We start from the raw sequence: 18,810 nt of genomic DNA on the forward strand, positions 1-18,810 counted from the left end.
GCGACACTATGATTGGACGCTCACCGCAAAATCTACATATTTTAATACACAGCTTCCCACTCAAACTTTTTTATTATTCACATCTCTTTCATTTTACAAAGCCAAAATTCATATATTTTATGCAATAAACTCGTCAATGAAAAAATAAGAGATCTAATTTTTTATATTATCAGATACACAAAACAACCGAACTTATTAAATTTAATGAGCGTTTCAACCCAAAACATACCGAATGAAACAAAACATCGATTTTCAGGTACTGAAATAAATTAGTATTAAATCAAAGTTATAATAATAATACAATTAAGTTTTTCTAACATGACACCGTTGATAAAATACAATTATTATATATAATATAAACTGCTTAGCAATATATTATTCGTTTCCCTGAAGCGTTTTCGGCTATTCTGCCATATTCAGGAGAGATTATAATTTATGACTGAAATATATAAAAGTATAAAACTCACATATTTAAATTAATTACATAACAATTCATCGTCATTTTGTAAAAGTTAAATTTTAAGTCAAAGTAACTACGACCGTATTGTAATAGTATCACAATTGAACTACTACTACGACAATTGTGATAGTATTACAATTTTAATTACGAATAATATATTGTTATGTAGTTTATAATATATGTAATAATAATACAATTACAAAGTAAACGTTGGATAACTAATGCAATTCAACGAAATAATCGATCTGTGTATATATATATATATATACATTTTAAACTATAATTATAATTTAGCGAAAATTGTATTCCCTAACTACATAGGTGGCCAAACGTTAACGGTAAGATAGATCAATATGGTAATAAACAGGGTAGATGGAGAACTATCGTAGATTCTCAGTTAATAACTAGCCCACACAGTTTTAATAGAACGAGGCTTCTAAAATTTAGAGAGTTAGCTATATTTAATAATTGGTCACTGACTAATACCGGTTATAATTTTCTAATAGTACTGATAATAAGGAATAATGTTATATAGTAAAAATACATAATAAATTGAAATAATTCGGCAAAGTTGTTGATTACGATAACGTTTAAATAAACATTAAATACAAAGAGAAAAATTTGTAGATTTTGAAGGTAGAAGTTCTAAAACAGCATTATAGCAGAATATCACCTATGTGGTTCGCAAATCTTTAACCTCATGTCCCACGTATAAAACAATAAACATTTAGGGACTCCTCCCGTGTGATACAGAGACTATTTTTTATTATAAATTAAAAAAATATTTTTATGACTGTAAAGGTGTTATTTATTTTCATAAATACGTAATAAATCTGTATTTATTATGTATTTTTTATAGAATTTTTTTTAACTTTAACAATATTTTCTGTTTAATAAAACTATAAAAAAAAATTATTAACGTAATATATGTTTTTACAAAAGCCGCTTTTTTGTATACAAATATTATCAAGCGTTTAGTATAAACGAATTATTTTAATTTTTAGAACAATAAAAATTTTAATTGAAAGTTATAACTGAAATAAATCTAGAATTAAGCATCCGAAGCATTTTTATAATGTTTTTGTAAAGAATTAAAAACCCGTATTTAATTTTTGAAGAAGTACAATTATTAATTTTTTCTTTCTTTTCAATTTATTTCCAATTGGTTACATTTATACTAACCTTGAGTAAATTCAAATTGGCAATCATATGATAAGGAGTTCCCAGCAAAAATTACACACTAGCATTACAAAGAACGTTTGTGGCAAGCAGCACATAGTAATTATATACAGCATTTGACATGTAATAGTAGAACAAGATAAAAGAAGTCATAAATAGCAAGAAAAACAGTGAACCAATGAGAAGAAAAGAAAAGAATATGTTGTAAATCTGAAAATAAAAATCGAGAAGATAAAGCACAGACACCATAGAATCACTAAGATTCAGACGTTTTTATCTTCTAACGTCATCCGCGTTGTGAAGGAGGTTCACAGCTAAGTGACTCACGTGGTTTTTAAGTCGCAGTTTATACTTTGAACTGAAAGTTGTATTTCTTCCCAGACGTATCGTAAATCTAAATATTCGTGAAATTCACTGCTTTTTTCAAACCAAGGTCCTCTATTATATACCTCGTTAGTTTATTCTGAAACTGCTTTCAAATTTCGACAGTGGACTTGCCCGTAGTACCACAAAGTTGATCCTATAGGTCCAGATTGGTTTTAGAATTGTTGAGTATACTAGCAGCTTATTAGATAAAGATAATTGAGAACCTCTGCCCAACAACCAGAACATTTCCTTAAATTTTATCTCACTTTACCTTCTCTTCTCTCTTATAAGAACTTTCCACGTTAGTCGACGGTCGAGTTGTAGACTTAGATATCACTTTCAGTTTGCAGAATTACAACTCCATCAAAGTGGACTCGTGGGTAGTCACTTCTCCTCATCGTGAATGTTAAATGGTTCGATTTTGCTTGGTTAAGGCGTATTTTCTACGCACTCAACCATCTGTTGATTACAACAAATTTAAATTGTAGGCTATTCGATCCTATAGTTGGATTGGCATCAGCAGCGAGAACAGCTGTGACATCCGCAAAGGAAGTGACAGTAACCTCGGCTGTAGTCGGAAGGTCTGCAATAAAGATGGAGTATAATAGGACCCCCAAGAAAGAGCCCTGAGGAACCCCTCCCAGACTTGATTTCGAAGACCGTGGATAACCCCTGGTTATATTTAACCTGAGAGAAATATCCTTCTAGGTAGCCGCGTAGATTAAGGTTAATTTAATTAATGAAATTTTTATTATATTTATACAATACCTTCTAATATTTGTATAGAAACGAAAGCGATTAGGATAATTATAGAAATACAACACAAATTACATAAATAATTATATATATATATATATATATATATATATATATATAATTATGCTAGTTAATTGGTTTATAGATACTGTATGAAAAACATATTTACCAAAATTCAAGCTGATATCTCAATTTATTCCGCAGAATTCCGAAAAAAGGGGAAATTCAGTTTTACACAATTTCACCCCTGAGAAGGTGAAGTTCGGAAAATCCAAAAATTGGTTTAAATATATATTTCAGGAATATTTAAGGGCTAGAACCTACTGAATAAATTATTAATCTTAGAAGATATCCAACGACTTTTTTAAATTTCCGCTTCACCGTTACACGTAACATATCAAAATACGTAGAAATTGATTTTTAGATACTTGCGAAAGGAATATTTCAAACAAAAATCAAGTCAATATTTCTTTTAGAAGTTGAGAAAATCGAGAAAAAAGGCTGAGCATTCTTGAATGAATAAATCAGACAGTCAGGACATCTTTTATATATATATGAAATATATAGACTCACGAAGAATGTAACAAATTTTGAGGACATGTTCTACTGGTGAAAATATAGAAGAAAGTTCATATAAACATAAGTTCGGAAACGCCTCGTTAGGAACCGTTGGCTGGGGAAAAATTTCGCCCTGATTTCTGCGCCTTCGGTAAAATTAAGCTAGACTGTAATTATTAAATTCTAATTTAAGGGGTAAAATTGTTATTTTATATGAAGACTGACCTAAAACTTGAAAAAAATAAATCCCATAACTGTTTTTTTTAAGTAGTTTTCGGGAAATCTTGAGTAAAATACAAAAGACTGGGGGTCAAAAAACACACTACTTTAAAACCAATAGATGAAGCCGTTACTTGATATATTCCATCATAAAAAAAGAAAATAAACAAACATATATATATATATATATATATATATATATATACAAACTTTCTCATTTTATTTTTATTTTTGACACTATTTTACGTTTGGCGTAAAATAAATTTGCTAAATAGGCAATAAATACATCAAATTATAAAACAAAATTTGTTGAGTTTGATTCTGAGTAAAATGGTAGGAATAAAAATCCCATTGAAAACCTTTGTTTCATTAAAATTTGGGCACATTTTGATATATTTTGTTTTTAACTTCAAAATTCTTACAATTTTCCTCGGAAAAAAATTCTCTACAAGTTTATTTTTAAATTCTATGTATGTATAATCCATTTAACGAAGTTACTTTATGCCAAAGATAAAATAGCCGGTTTTTCGATCTCAATCATTTGTCTTTAACAATGATTTTTGAAAACTGTTAAACATACAGTTCTGGTAGTAAAGTAACTGTTTTTTAAATTTTCTAGATCAGATTTCGTATAAAAATCATTAAATTTCCCTTTAATTCAGGTCCCAAGAAATACTTTAGCTTAATTTTACCGAAGGCGCAGAAATTAGAGGAAATCATTCGCCAGCCGACAATAGGTAACGAAGCGTTTCTGAACATACATTCCTCTAAAGAACTTTCTTATTTATTTTCACCAGTTGATGTCCTAAAAGTTTGTTATATTCTTCGTGAATATGAAACTGTATATTCTGAACAGCCAGTAGTTATAAAAACTGATTGGTTGTTAGCATTGTAAAAATATACAGGTGGCCTCCGCCTCTTGATGAGAAACGATTTTCAAAATTATTACACAAATATTATTTTAAATGAATTATAGAGAATATAATTTAATTTTTATAATGTTTTGATATATTATGTATCAAAAATTTGATACATAATATCAAACTATTATATTAAACTATAATAAAACTATATATTAAACTATTTTCCTGTTATTGTTATTCTGCTTATCAGAGTGGATGCACAATGAGTTTTATGATTTGCTTCACAAAATTATGTTAATATATTGATAGAAATATTAAATCTTTATTTTAAAATAAGAAGTAAAAAACGATAAATAATTCCTTATGATAGGAATCTTAATAACCCTAATTGCTTTGTGTGCTTCATGAATAGATATTTAGAAATATTTTGAAAAATTTTAATGCTATGAAAATAAGTTTTAAGTTTGATTTCATGATCGTGAATTTGTAAAATTAATTAATTATTACAGTTTGAGAAATTAATTAACTATTATTTAAAACCGTGCGGTTTTATTCATTTCCTCTTATCTCTCACGCAGTTTCAAATTATTATTTTAAATAATTTATTCTTAATGTCTGCTTAGTTAAATTTAAATATTAATATTTACAATTAAATCATTTCAACATATTCTTCTATTATTATTATTTTATCTAATAATAATCTGGATATGTTTTATGGTGTGTTATATAACTGTTCTTCAAACAATAATGTTACATAATCCTGTTTTTTATATATGTATTAAATTTTCTCACTCATAATTACTAATAAAAATAAATAACGGTAACAATTTAAATAAAAAAATTAACACTGATAAATAATAATCGTCCTATTTATTGACAAAAAATAAGTTTGAAATAATTTTGATTTTTTTCAGTTACTAAAGACTTAGTTTAAACCTGGGCTTAAGTTTCATCCAAATTTGAAAAAAATTTGCTTATACACCAACGGTTATTTTCATTTAAATAATTACTCAATAAAAAAAAAACAAAAAAAACAAAAAAAAAACGAAGAATAATGATGCAATCGTGTCATCGATTACAACCTGTTATTTGAAAACAAGTGAAGTACAAATATAGACACTATATTTAAGCATTAATTAAACTTTATACAATATAGAATCTATTACACCGATATGAATACGTTAAAATTAATTAAATTTTAATAATAGAAGATCTTAAAGGAAAAGTTAATTAGTAAATAAAATTATTAATGCAGTATAACACGCGCGCGCGTGTATATATATATATATGTGTGTGTGTATGTGTATGTATGTATATATGTGTGTGTGTGTGTGTGTGTGTGTATTAATGCAGTGTAAATTTATATTCTTTAATAAAATGTTAAAGATGTACAAAAGTGAAAATATAATTCAAAGCCTCTTCTAGTAATTTAATATGGAAAAATACTTTTATTAAAATTAAATAAAATGCAGAATCAAAACTTTTGAAGTACACGTAAAATAAAATTAAACTTAAACAGTAATAAAAAATATGATTATAATTAATGTACCCTTCGTCAACTAAATTTACAGACTCATGAAGAGTTGTAGAGAGTAAAAAACGTAGGTAATAATGGAAAAAAGTACTTTTAAAAGAAATCTTATAAGAAAGACAGCTATGAACTTTTCTAGAAATAAAAAATTATCTTAAGACGAGTTGAAGAATTTAAATCAAGACTGAAAAGAAAAAAGTATTTGAAAGCGCTGACTCACTCTTCGATGAAAGAAAAAGGGGTAGAAGCTTTAGGTAGAATGTTTAAAAAAAATACAAAAACGGAGCACTTTATTTTCTCCTGAGAGCGTGACATAGCATGCATTCTGAGGTGATAACACTTTTTCTTGGCGAATAAAGCCAGCATCTGGTCTGGTTGTTAAGATGATTCCATTCAGCCCGCGTAATGGGGGAACTCTTGATTGCAACCCCTTTACTAGTCCCCAGTTCCCCTTACGAGGTTTTCTTTAGAACGATAGCTAACCGGCGAGTGTACACGGATACGTTCATATGCGTTTCCAATGTATGTGTTGTGCATATAAACACCTAAACGTTCACAAGATCGTTAAACTCGATTTAAGAAAACATCAAAAATCTTAGTTTATAAAATTTCCAAATAAACTGGTGAATCTCTCGTTGAAGAACGAAATTTAATATTTATAACAATTTTAAGTTAACGGGGAATAACTGACCCGCGTAATGATTCTTTATCGAATACACATGTACATTTTTTTACAGATTTAAAAAAAGTAGTATAAAAAAGAAAAAAAAAATTATAATATTTACAATATTCATTTCAAATCCTTTAGTTCAATTCTCAAGTTATTTAGTCCAATGAGTTCGTAATCCATAATATGCAAACTCGTATGGTTTAGTAAACTCCATATAACTTTAGACACATTAAATAGGTAAAAACGTTTTTAGAACATATTTAACAATTCCAATAATGTATGTGAATATGCATTCTTTGACTGAATTTCAAATATATTGTTTTATCACAGAAAAATGTAGCAAAGTTAGAATAGAATAACAAAGGAAAAACGTTTTAAACTAAATTTTGTTAATAATTAATGCAATACTAAGAGCCACAAACTATAATACAGATATTTTTATAAAAAATGTTTTTCAGCGCAACAAAATTACCCATTGTGATGGCATCCATTCATTCCATCTCGAACATTCGTTGTACAACAAGGTGCCACTTTGCTACATTTAACATTTTACGTTATTTTATCCTTAATGATAAACAATTTATTATTACCACATAATTTTGATAGCTACACTACACTACGTATGTATTTATTTTTTAAACTAACGAAATATCTTTTTGAGTCTTTTTAACTTAACTAGAATGTATACCTTTGTGAAAAATGAAGAAAAATTACTAATTTTTAGCCCAACCTTCTCTTATTAACCTCGCAAAATTCGGGTTTTATAAACCAACGGTTTTCCAGTTATCGGCGATTTTACAAGTGATAGTTTCCCGGTTAGGAATATTTGATTATTTAAAAACTAGTATTTTTTTAAATTTTTTTATCAACTTAAAAGGAATGCAAATAGAAAAAAAAGAAAAGGATTACAACCTCGTAGACATTCATAAAAATTTACTACATATTTAAATAAGTTACCTTTTTTTATTTTCGTTCACTTTTTTAAGGAAACATAAATAATAAAATAATATTTTATAAGTTACAGAAAGTTGAAAATAAAAAAAGGGCATCCTTGATTTTTTTTTACATTTTATTAAAAGCAAATCTTTTTGTTTCAAACTCACGGGTAAAAATGCTATTAAACTAAAATAAAGAATATAATACTAGTTTAGTTGAACTAATTTTAATTTTATTTATTCTCTTTGCACTGAAGTAATGAGCTTAAAATATTTTACTAATTTACATAATTACTTGGAATACTTTATTTATTTAGAAAACCTTTTTCTCAAAAATGTAATTTTAAAAAAAACACAAAGGCATATCGTACTAAACAATATTTAGAAGAATCTGAACATCGCAATATTTTATATCTTTTTTATAATTTTCCACATAACCCACTCGCCGACACAGAATCTATCTACAAGATCAAACCTAGCATCATTGCGTTCTTGGCAAAAAAAACCTACCAGTGATTGCATTTAAGCGATAAATAACTAAAAATTTAAATAAGGATAATAATGAAAAACCTAATCACCGTTTACAATTTTTTTTTTAAAGGCGAATCACTAAAAAGTATATTATTTTCTCGTAAAACTCAAACTGTACAATAACGTTTCGGAAAACAATTATTTAATTTTCAAACAACGTTGAATAAAAGGTTACAAAATCACATAAAACATATTACGGAAGTAATGTATAGAAAAATGGAAAATGAAATGAATGACTTATAAACAGACTCTATAAACTAAGTGTAAAAAATCCATTATTATGAAAAATAACCTAACAAGAAATGTAGGCTTAAAATAATTTAAATATAGGATAATACATATCTAAACAAAGATCAGAAAGCCAAAAGTAGAGAGGTCTCCAAATAAAGTAGTAAAACAAAGGAAAATATATTAAAATTCTGATATAATATTGAACTAAAAATATGAATAATTTGTAAATTTTGGTCACATCACTACTTAAAATACCGCTAACTCTATGGTAGATTAAATCTTATACGTAAGTTTATACGTCCTTTTTTGAGTAAAGCACACAATAAAAGAGAAAAGGACTCGCTGTGTCATGTGTTCAGACACAGTAGGTGTTATTAAAAATTTATTTAAGGACTTTAAAATTTAAAGGTCGTTCTATCACTTTACACTCGGCTCCTGTCGGCTGCATTAGGCTCCGTACAGTACTCACAGCTCCTTTCGGATACACTCGGCTTCTGACGATTCAGTAGCTCCGTACACACTATATAAACCGGCTCCGCACTACATTCAGGCGGCCAGGCAGCTGGAAATTTCAGGGGAGAAAATCCCTTTTGAGAAAACAGTTAAGTACTTGGGAGTAGTCTTGGACATATTAACTATGTGACCCGGAGGGCTAAGACTGCCAGAGCCTCACTATACCCAGTACTGAACAGTGCCAGCCCACACCCACTGGCAACTAAATTACTCATCTTTCAGCTGTATGTACTGCCGATTCTGACATATGCTTACCCGACATGGGGGACATTGTTGAGCTCCACGCTTCAAAAGAAGATTGAGGCCGTCCAAAATGTAGCGTTGCGGACGATATTTGGAGCTCCGTGGTTCGTCAGAAACGCCACTCGCCGATTCGACGCGAGATTTCAAACCGTGTCCGAAGTGGGGGTGGCGCAGGCGCGCAGACTGTTCGGGAGAGCGGCTGTGTTCGGACACAGCCGCTCTCCCGATAGAATACAACTTGATAATTAATATTTTATTTATATTAATATCAGAGATGTATATGTTTGTCGCCCACTGGCAGAACGAGGGGAAATCCCTTTCCTTTTTATCTTATCCATCACAAAATAAAATAATAATAAACTTTCCTTTTTTTTCGTGTATTTTCTTATGTTCCAGATATCACACCCACGACAGCCACCACAGCCAACAAAACTGGTTTCTTCACTGCGGCTACGCGGCCCCCCCAAACCCTTTCCGGACACACGAGTGTCTGGAAAATTAATATTATGTTGTGTGAGCAATATGCTTTTTAGTTCTTCAACAAAAGACGATCGCCGCTCCTAAACCGCGATCTCGAATCAGTTTTACCACAAATTGTAAGTTCCCTATTTCCTTTCCTTTCAAGAAAGAAGAAGAGGGAACGAGCCCAGCAGCCACCGACAGCATAGAAGAACGAAGAAACCTGCACTTTCCCCCGTTCAGCCCTTCGGGGCCACGGGAACATCAACGTTACTGGTATGTAATTTCGATTACTGCCGAGTCTCGGAAAGTGCAGGACAAGAAGAACGAAGAGGTCATCTGAGGAAGAAGAAAAAGAAGAATGAAGACCCAATACGCGACCCTATGTCACGGACAGGAGTCCGGAAAAAGAGCCCAGCAGAGATCCAGCATAAAGGGCAGCCATTGAAGAAGTGGATGAAGATCTTCTCATTATCCATTCCTTAAAATGCCTTTATACTTACAATTAATTAAATTAAATTAAATCAGCAATTGCGACTTCCTCCGGAGAAGGGGCGCATTGCTTCCTCCAAACAATTAGCGCCCGGTGTGGCGTATTCCTGCTAGCCTATGAAGCGTTAGCACCGAAAGGACTTCAGTGGACGGTTGAAGGGGAATTACGTCGGGAGGACAGGTTTTAAAAGCCTAGCCTCCCGCAGTCGGACCCAAAAATGGGTTTGAGAACGCTGGTACAAACGGATATGGAATGCTAATAAATCCGTCCATAAAATATAATAAAACATTAAAACTTAGACCCGTCATTAAAAATAAACCCTTAAACACGCCCGATTACAGAATCATACACCAGCAAGGGACACTGTCCAGGCTCTGCGATTCGAAGGGAGAATTTGTGAAACTCCCGCCACCTTTGCATTCCCATTCCCATTCAGGCAGTCTTCTTCTATCAATCTTCATGGACTCAACGTATAATATATATTCTTTAACAATGTATTATTTATGGAATCATTAAAAACCTTTATATATTATACATAATCTTGTATTTTTAATTCAAATATTAAAGGATCATATCTAATTATGTAGTGATAAATGTCTATATTTATTTATTATTTGAACCAACAGTAAATACATAAGAGTAATTACCCTAACCAAGGTACTACACGAAGGCGGATATTATCTCGACATAATGCAACACGTATCTAATGGTCCGTACAATGGACCATTACAGACATTTACCAGGTTACTATAACTGGGTTGAAATGGTAAAATTCTGCAAAATTCTTGTTTTCATATCAATTTTGGGTTTTTAGTAGCTAGTTAACTTATTATGGTAACGAAGTAAGGGTAGAAGTTTTAGTTTTATTTCAGTAATTGTACGATGGAAAAGTACACTGATGATGTCCAACCATTTACAACAGATATTTTGAGAAGCATCGAAAAACATACACCGGAGTTTGAACACTCAATGGGCCGTTATGTGGGAGAATTCCATGAAACGACCATTCAGTCTACTCCTGTAAACGATATCATGTAACTGATGGCCGTGGTTGTGCCCTAATACGACACCTGTACGTTACCTATAAACGTTTACAAAAAAAAATTTAAAGTGGATATTTATACAGTGCGTTTTCGGTTGCAAAATTATTAACATCAGACATTAAGAAAATAAAACAAACTCACAGGAAATAATTATAATTTTACTAATACAATGTTATGGATGATTCTCAAAACAGCATTAAAAAATAAAAATGCCTTTTATTTTAATACGAAGTTTAATTATCTAATATCATTATTATGATCGATTTTTAAGAGTACTTTCGAAAGTACTTTTTAGAGTACTTTCGTAGACTAAAATTGTGTATGCGATGATTAAAACAGAAATTTTTTAAAAATTCTGAAAAACTTTTTGTACAAATAATTAAATTTCATTAATATCGATAAATAATTAGCAATCAGTTTATTTTCTCCTCCAATTACAGCTAATTAATTTTAAGCAAATATTTTTTAATTACTCCATCCAAGTAAACGTTTCTCACACAATCTACTATAATTACTTAACTAAAATACTTGGAAGTGGAATAATTAAACAACTGTTCATCTATTTCAAACTAAGGCAAATAGCCTATCTTAAAGATAACTATAGTAATATGCGAATGATATAAATAGTAAAAGTTTTGTCGCTCTAATATTCCACGTAACAAGAAAAAACATTTGACGATGACGAACGTGTACGTGGCTGATAATAATCTTTAACGTTATTGGGAAATGGTCCTTCCGTTCATCTCATCCCTCGACAACAGTGTAATCATAACCAGCTCCCCAAAGCTAGATCGTGCTACAGCTGCCACCCTGCTGTTTCATTCGTCAAGTTGACACTGTTAAGAACCGTATCATCCCTTCCTCTCAGGGTAGATACGTAGAGCATCCCTACTGATTTCATCTTCAACCTAAAAGGGTGACCATTCCAATCGTACAACTAACCCTCACAGTAAATCACAACTTTTATAAATTAAAAAATAAAAAATAAATGACCGCCGTAAAGTTCTCCTACTTTGTTAAACAATATAAATTAAAGATAAATCTATTATTATGTCAAAAATAAAATAATCATAAAATATATAAATAAATGTATATTTAAGACAGGATTTTCCGTGGTTAAGCGTGAATTCATCGATTTTTAATAAATAATAATAAATTTGTGTAATATGAAATATATAAGAATTTTTTTAACAATATAGGCTATTCTAAATTTTACTTTCAGCCGCGATCATTAAAATTCTCCGTTTCAATAATATTTATGAATTTAATATCTAATTTCATCAATTCTTAACATAGAGCTTAAATAAAAAAATGCAACTATTGAAGTAGGATAATCAATGTTACATAAAAAAATGGATATATTTCAGAAGTTTTTTTTTTTGTTTAGAAAAAGGTAATCAAGTTACTATACTCTACGTGGTACGGTTTATATCCAGTACCTGATATAAACTTAAAATGCAATGAAAAGGAGAGATTTTTCTCAAAGCAAACGAAACGGTCTAGCATCTTGCAACATACGTAAAAATACAACTCTAGTTATCAGATTTATTAATTTGGTAAAAAATTATAATACAGTTATAAATAACTGATAAACGTTTATCATCACTAAAACCAACGTATCATTTGATTACAATTTTTTTGTTATTTGTGATTAGATAATTATATCTTTAGTAATTAACATCGAATGCGGTTATAATCTGATTGTTTAAAAGAACACAAGAATATAATGAACCACGAACAATTAAATCATATTAATTGTGGTAAGAAAGAAACCATTACTAATAGTAATTATATATTATTATAACATAGATTACCATTATCGGGATACTATGGTATTATGAAAAATGATCTTAAAATTAACTATTTAATTACAATTAATTATTCTAGCAATAGCATCCTAGCATCAAATATAATTATTTATAAAATTAATTTTCATTTACTTACAACTTATTTCTTCGACGAGTACTTTCTCAAAGATATCTACTTGGTCAGAATATTTCAATTCCGATAAAAAACAAATTAAAAAATTAAAAAAAATATGTTTACAGTCTCATTCACTGAAAAGAAAATCCATTACAGTATCAGTTTTACTTTTATTTTACTTTAAATATTTTATCAAATTGAGACTGAATATTCTTACATATGTTTTTATTTTTTTGAGTATGTTTTTAAAACCCATCGGGTTGGTCTAGTGGTGAACATATCCTTCCAAATCAGCTGGTTTGGAAGTCGAGAGTTCCAGCGTTCAAGTCCTAGTAAAGGCAGTTACTTTTATACGGATTTGAATACTAGATCGTGGATACCGGTGTTCTTTGGTGGTTGGCTTTTAGTTAACTAAACATCTCAGAAATGGTCGAACTGAGACTGTACAAGACTACACTTCATTTCCACTCATACATATCATCCTCTGAAGTTATATCTGAACGGTATTTCCCGGACGATAAACAGGAAAAAGAAAGAGTATGTTTTTAAACTGAGTTTTTCATATTCACACGTTCGAGATATCGAGGCAAAAATACATTAATATAAACAATTAAAAAAAATTTTATTTTTAAAAAATACATACAATTATTCCGTAGAGGTTGTAATGCAAATAAAATTCTGTTGAAGAATTCAATGCAATCTAAATATTTTCTAACTGTTTCACTTACTAATATTAAAAATAAATCAGTAAAGTATATATGTTTTTCATCAGACACTTAAAACAAGTTATACTTATTAACCATTGATGAGTTCTATTAAAATAACAGTTCTGTATGTTTTAAAAATGTGTATATTTATTCTGTAAAGCGACCAAGGTACCAAACGTTTAATAATTTCAATTCCAACTTATTTCTCCATATTAAAACTATTATTGTTCATTCACAAATTCAAAAAAAAAAAATATAGATATTCTTATAATTTATTAGCATATATGCACTACATATTATATAAACAAATACGAACATCGTTTAATGTGTATTTTATTTCCAATACATTCAATTATTCTTTTTTATTCATCGTTAAATTACAACGATTTAAATCAAAAAGCAGTGATGTTCCGGTATTGCTTTATGGGAGAAATAGTAAATTGTCCTTTCACATAAAATTGGTTTTAACTTAAACTCTGGCCAACGTTTTGTATTACAAAATACATTTAGTAATACAAAATATGTTTAATAAGGAATAGGTTAAGTATTCCTTATCATTTTTCTTAATGAAAGATACTATCACTTCCTTAAATAGGTGTAACGAATATTCATGTATTAAATGATTTTATGGATTTTAAATTGTTTAGTTAATTCCTAACCATTATTTCACTTTTATTATTTTTTTGTAATGATTGTAATTTATAAGCAGATAAAAAAATTTAAACTAAATTATAAAAATCAGACCGCACGAAAATGGTCCTTGCTTTTGGATATAAATGGCGCTAGATCGTGTCTGCGTGTAGCAGAAAAAGTGGAGGATTAAGTCAAGGTAAGTCGAGGAACGTCACATTTGCCATGCGGAGAGGCGACTGTCCCGGTGTGTACTTCGATGGTGTTTTGATCCCGCAAACGGAGACTGTGCGGTATCTGGGACTTCACCTGGATCGGCGTTTGACGTGGAAGTGTCACGTGAGGATGAATAGGAAACAGCTAAACGCAAGGTGCAGGGAACTTCATTGGCTGCTACGGAGGAACTCAAGCCTCACGTTATCCAACTAGATCTTGATTTATAAGGCTATCCTGCGCCTAATCTGGACGTACGGTGTAGCATTGTGGGGAACAGCTAGTACTAGTAATGTGGAAATTATACGATTTCAGAAAAAAGTAGCGTGGGTAATTGCCGAAGCTCCGTGTTTCACCCGGAATGATGAGATTCACGATTATCTGGAGCTCCCATCGGTTCGTGAGATTGCACAACAGGGTAACGTCAAATACCTGCAGAGGCTTGAGAATCATGTAAACAACTTTGCAATTAATCTACTCGATAACAGCAGAGGCGTCCGACGGTTGAAACGAGGCCATGTACTCGACTTAGAGTCTGCGTAACAGTTTGGAATCTAACACCGTCAAGTTTAGTGGTGTATCTAATTTCTTGTTACTTCTCTTTCTTTTTCTTTTTTATTTGTTATTAATGTTTGTTTTGTGGACTGTATGGTGCTGAAATTAATCGTTTGTGATTTATGATTGAGCTTCAAATTGTTTATTTTGGGGGTTTATTAAGGACCTTCTTATCACGTGCTTTTGTCAGGAAACTTACTTATGGCTCCGCAGGAGAGCAGATTGTAATTATAAATGTTATTGAGAAAAAAATATATACATAATGTTTATTTTTGAAATGGAAAAAAATGGAAATATATATATATTTTACAATACGAAACTGAGCGAATCAATCTTGTACTGAGGAATCTTGTACCCGTTGTAGAATCTTTTCACTCGTACGTTACACAGATGTACTAGTTGTAATTAGAAAATTTTTATGTTCATGTTTCAAATACAAGTGATAAATACGCGTATAACGTTCAGCGAATTATAAGCAACCTATTTAATGTTAAAAACATATTTTACCAAAACACTTTAAGGTTCGGGCAAGAATACCTTGTCTAATAGTCAGTGTTGATAGAAGTACCAGACATGTTTATTTTAAAGAATGATGTAATGATTCCGGAAAAGGAATTTCACCAATCACTCTAAATATTAGAACTGCTTGATGGTATTAATTATTGCCTGTAAAAAAAAAGTTAAGCTCTGATTCCTTTAGTTTACATGGCGTGAAAATCACGTATCCGCTGATTGTATTCAAAACTATTCTTCATTTTTTGATGACAGCACTTCAGTCATTTAATACCAAAAATTCAATGTGCACGTTGTATGAAATTCAAATAAATGTATTTTGTTTTACTTTTTAAATTACTGTTCTATGCGTCCATAAATTGAGTTAATTTTTTCTTTTTTTAATAAGCTTTTTTTTTACCGAACAAACTCACGGCCTGGTATTTAAGGTTATCTAACTGAACTTTTAATTAGGTTTAATATATTCTATATAAAAGCGAAAAACAGAATACTATATACAGAGATTAATTACAATACTCGTATTTACGATCCTACCTGGTCATAAAAATTCGTTTTAAAAAGAATTACAAAACTAAATATCATTCAGGATGAAAATTGGGAAGGTTTATTTTAATTTATCGATGTAACAGTTATTTTATGTTAGAAATAGAATTAGTTTTACATTTAATTTTTTTATTACCTTGTGAAAATTTTTTAATAATAAAACTTAAATCTTGGAGAGTGAAACATTATTCTTATTTACTTTCAAACAATTTCTTAAAGGTGTTCAGGAATGCCGATGTTTACCATTACCCAAGTCCAAAAAACCACAGTAAATATATAGAAATCTCAGGAAAAAATGTTCTATATATGAAGGTATTAATGGCATAAAATTTCTGAAAGTGGTAGTTCACCTATTTTTAATTTTTTACATTTTGTTTATTAACAAAAAGACGGAACTATTAATAAGACGGAATTATTAATTTAACTGAAATCCAAAATTGTAAGAAAATCGTAATTACGGGTGGGAGTATTTTCAAAATTATTTCTTAACAGTTTACACACTTCATATCTTGAAAACTCGTTGATCAAAAATGTTGAAATTTGGCTACAAATGAAGCATTTACAAGTACCATTTTGATATAAAAAATAACAAGCAACTTTTTTTGAAAAAAATTATATTTATTTGAAAGCCTTGTATCTTAATCTAAAATTTTACACAATTTGCGCCTACATTAAAGTACTTATCGTATCTTATTATCAGCTACTACATTCCAGCTTCGTAGATTATCTGAGAGGGTAGCCATTGCTGAAAGGGTTGTTTTGATGTCGTCAAAGCGCTGACCGCCGCTCCAAGGCGCTGCTTTAAATGCAGGAGCTAATGATAGTCGCTGAGTGGCAGGTTAGAACTACACGCTGAGTAATCAATTTGTTTCCAGCCAATTGACGCGATATCTCAGGTGCGATGAGTCGTATGTGGCCGAAAATTATCATGAAGCAGCACGATTCCTGTACTGAGCTTGCCACGACTTCTTTTTTGGATTGCACGACGCAGTTTAGTCAAGTTCTTACGATATGTCTCACCATATATCGTTTCACTCCAAGGCAAAAAATCAACAAGCAATAGCCCCTGTCCATCCCAAAACACAATGCACATGATTTTCCGTTTGTCATTGTTTGCTTGAACTTCACTTTCTTGGGAGACGTACAATGTCTCCATTCTATGGACTTTTTTTGATTCCAGTGTAATGTGAGACAACCATGTCTCACATTACACATTTATTACATTACACGACTTCTTCTCCAAGAAGTCACGAAAGGTGGTGGTCTAACTTTAAGGAACTGATTTAGGATATCAAAGAAAACAAAATATTCATATAGACAAATCCCTTATCTTGCTTCGTTTTCCTTCTGTCCGCTATTCTCGGCAGTAGTTATACAGAGGGTCCTGGTCAGCAAAACTTAAGGGGTCTGATTCAGGGCACAAAGATAAACAAAATTCTTTAAGTAGATAAATGCCCTACCTCGCTTTTCTTTCCCATTGTTCGCCATTTCGTACTTTTTCAATAAAATGTATCTTAGAATGCATCAAATATTTTCATGAAATTTGGTACGTATCTACTACAAAAAGGAAGTTTGAAACATTTTACCTTTAAAAATTCCAAAATGACGGCCATCAAAATTTTTTAATCATTAATAGCTCCGTAATTGTTAGTTATAATGAATAATGTTTAATTAAATAAATTGCTAAGTCTTTAATTTTGAACAAAATGACTCCGCAATTATTCAGAATGATTCATAAACATCTGCAATGTGACTGAAATTGTTAGTGGAACGCAAAAATTATGTACGAAAACAGCCATAAAATTGTTAGACTGCATAATTTCCAGTCTGCACTCCTGCAGATATGCGGGTAAGGTGGTACCGATTTCACATTTATTAATTTTCTTCTAATATCAATAAACAGATTTTACATTAACGCACGAGATTTAATTAAAACTTTCCCTTATAAGGGAAATGCACAACAGGTTATTCACTTTTACAATAGGTGGAATTGCTACGTTCAGTACTCGCCAGTGACATATCAACAAAACATCTAGAAACACTGCAGAAACCGATTTCTATCATTTTTACTAAATTTATTATCAAAAATCGATATCTAAAATTGTTTTCTACTTGTATTTAATAACTCATTTGATCAGTTTAAATAAAACTGAATAAAGTCGTTAATATTTAATGTTTATACCCAATGGTGTATTTGAAATAAAAGTTTATCAACGATGAAGCCAGGAAAGTTTTGAAACCCTTTGCCAGTCTTTTTCGAAACAGCATTGTAGTTATTTGAAAAATCTGTAGTTAACAAAAATTTAAATGAAAGTTTACGGAGAAGAGTGGAATTGGATGTGAAATGCGTAAGTTTTTACTTGCTGAATACATTAGGCCTTGGAGAATGGTAACTCTTCTTTAGATTCTATGGTTCAGGAGTACAACAGTTTTCAATTGCTTAATCTCTCATCATTATGAGTATATACCTAACCTATGTCACTTCTTATCCTTGAAAAAAATAATTTTTGGAGTTCCAACTGAGCATGTGCCTTACTATCAATATATTATGAAAATAGCATTACATTTTTACTAACTTTATGAAACAATTCACTATCAACTCCACGATATTGATACACTTCGTTTTTTCATTAAGTAGATTTAAGATGTACACAAACACAATCGTAGGAATACGTA

General features: G+C 30.4%; 1 protein-coding gene across 4 annotated transcripts in view; it reads right to left on the bottom strand.

The window, feature by feature from the left end:
- LOC142319586 (uncharacterized) overlaps nucleotides 1-18,810 on the bottom strand; it is a 917,667-nt gene that overhangs the window by 588,123 nt on the left and 310,734 nt on the right. The window lies entirely within an intron of this gene.

Source organism: Lycorma delicatula, chromosome 2 (assembly GCF_047948215.1).
Source record: "Lycorma delicatula isolate Av1 chromosome 2, ASM4794821v1, whole genome shotgun sequence".
NCBI classification, from domain to species: Eukaryota; Metazoa; Arthropoda; class Insecta; order Hemiptera; family Fulgoridae; genus Lycorma; species Lycorma delicatula.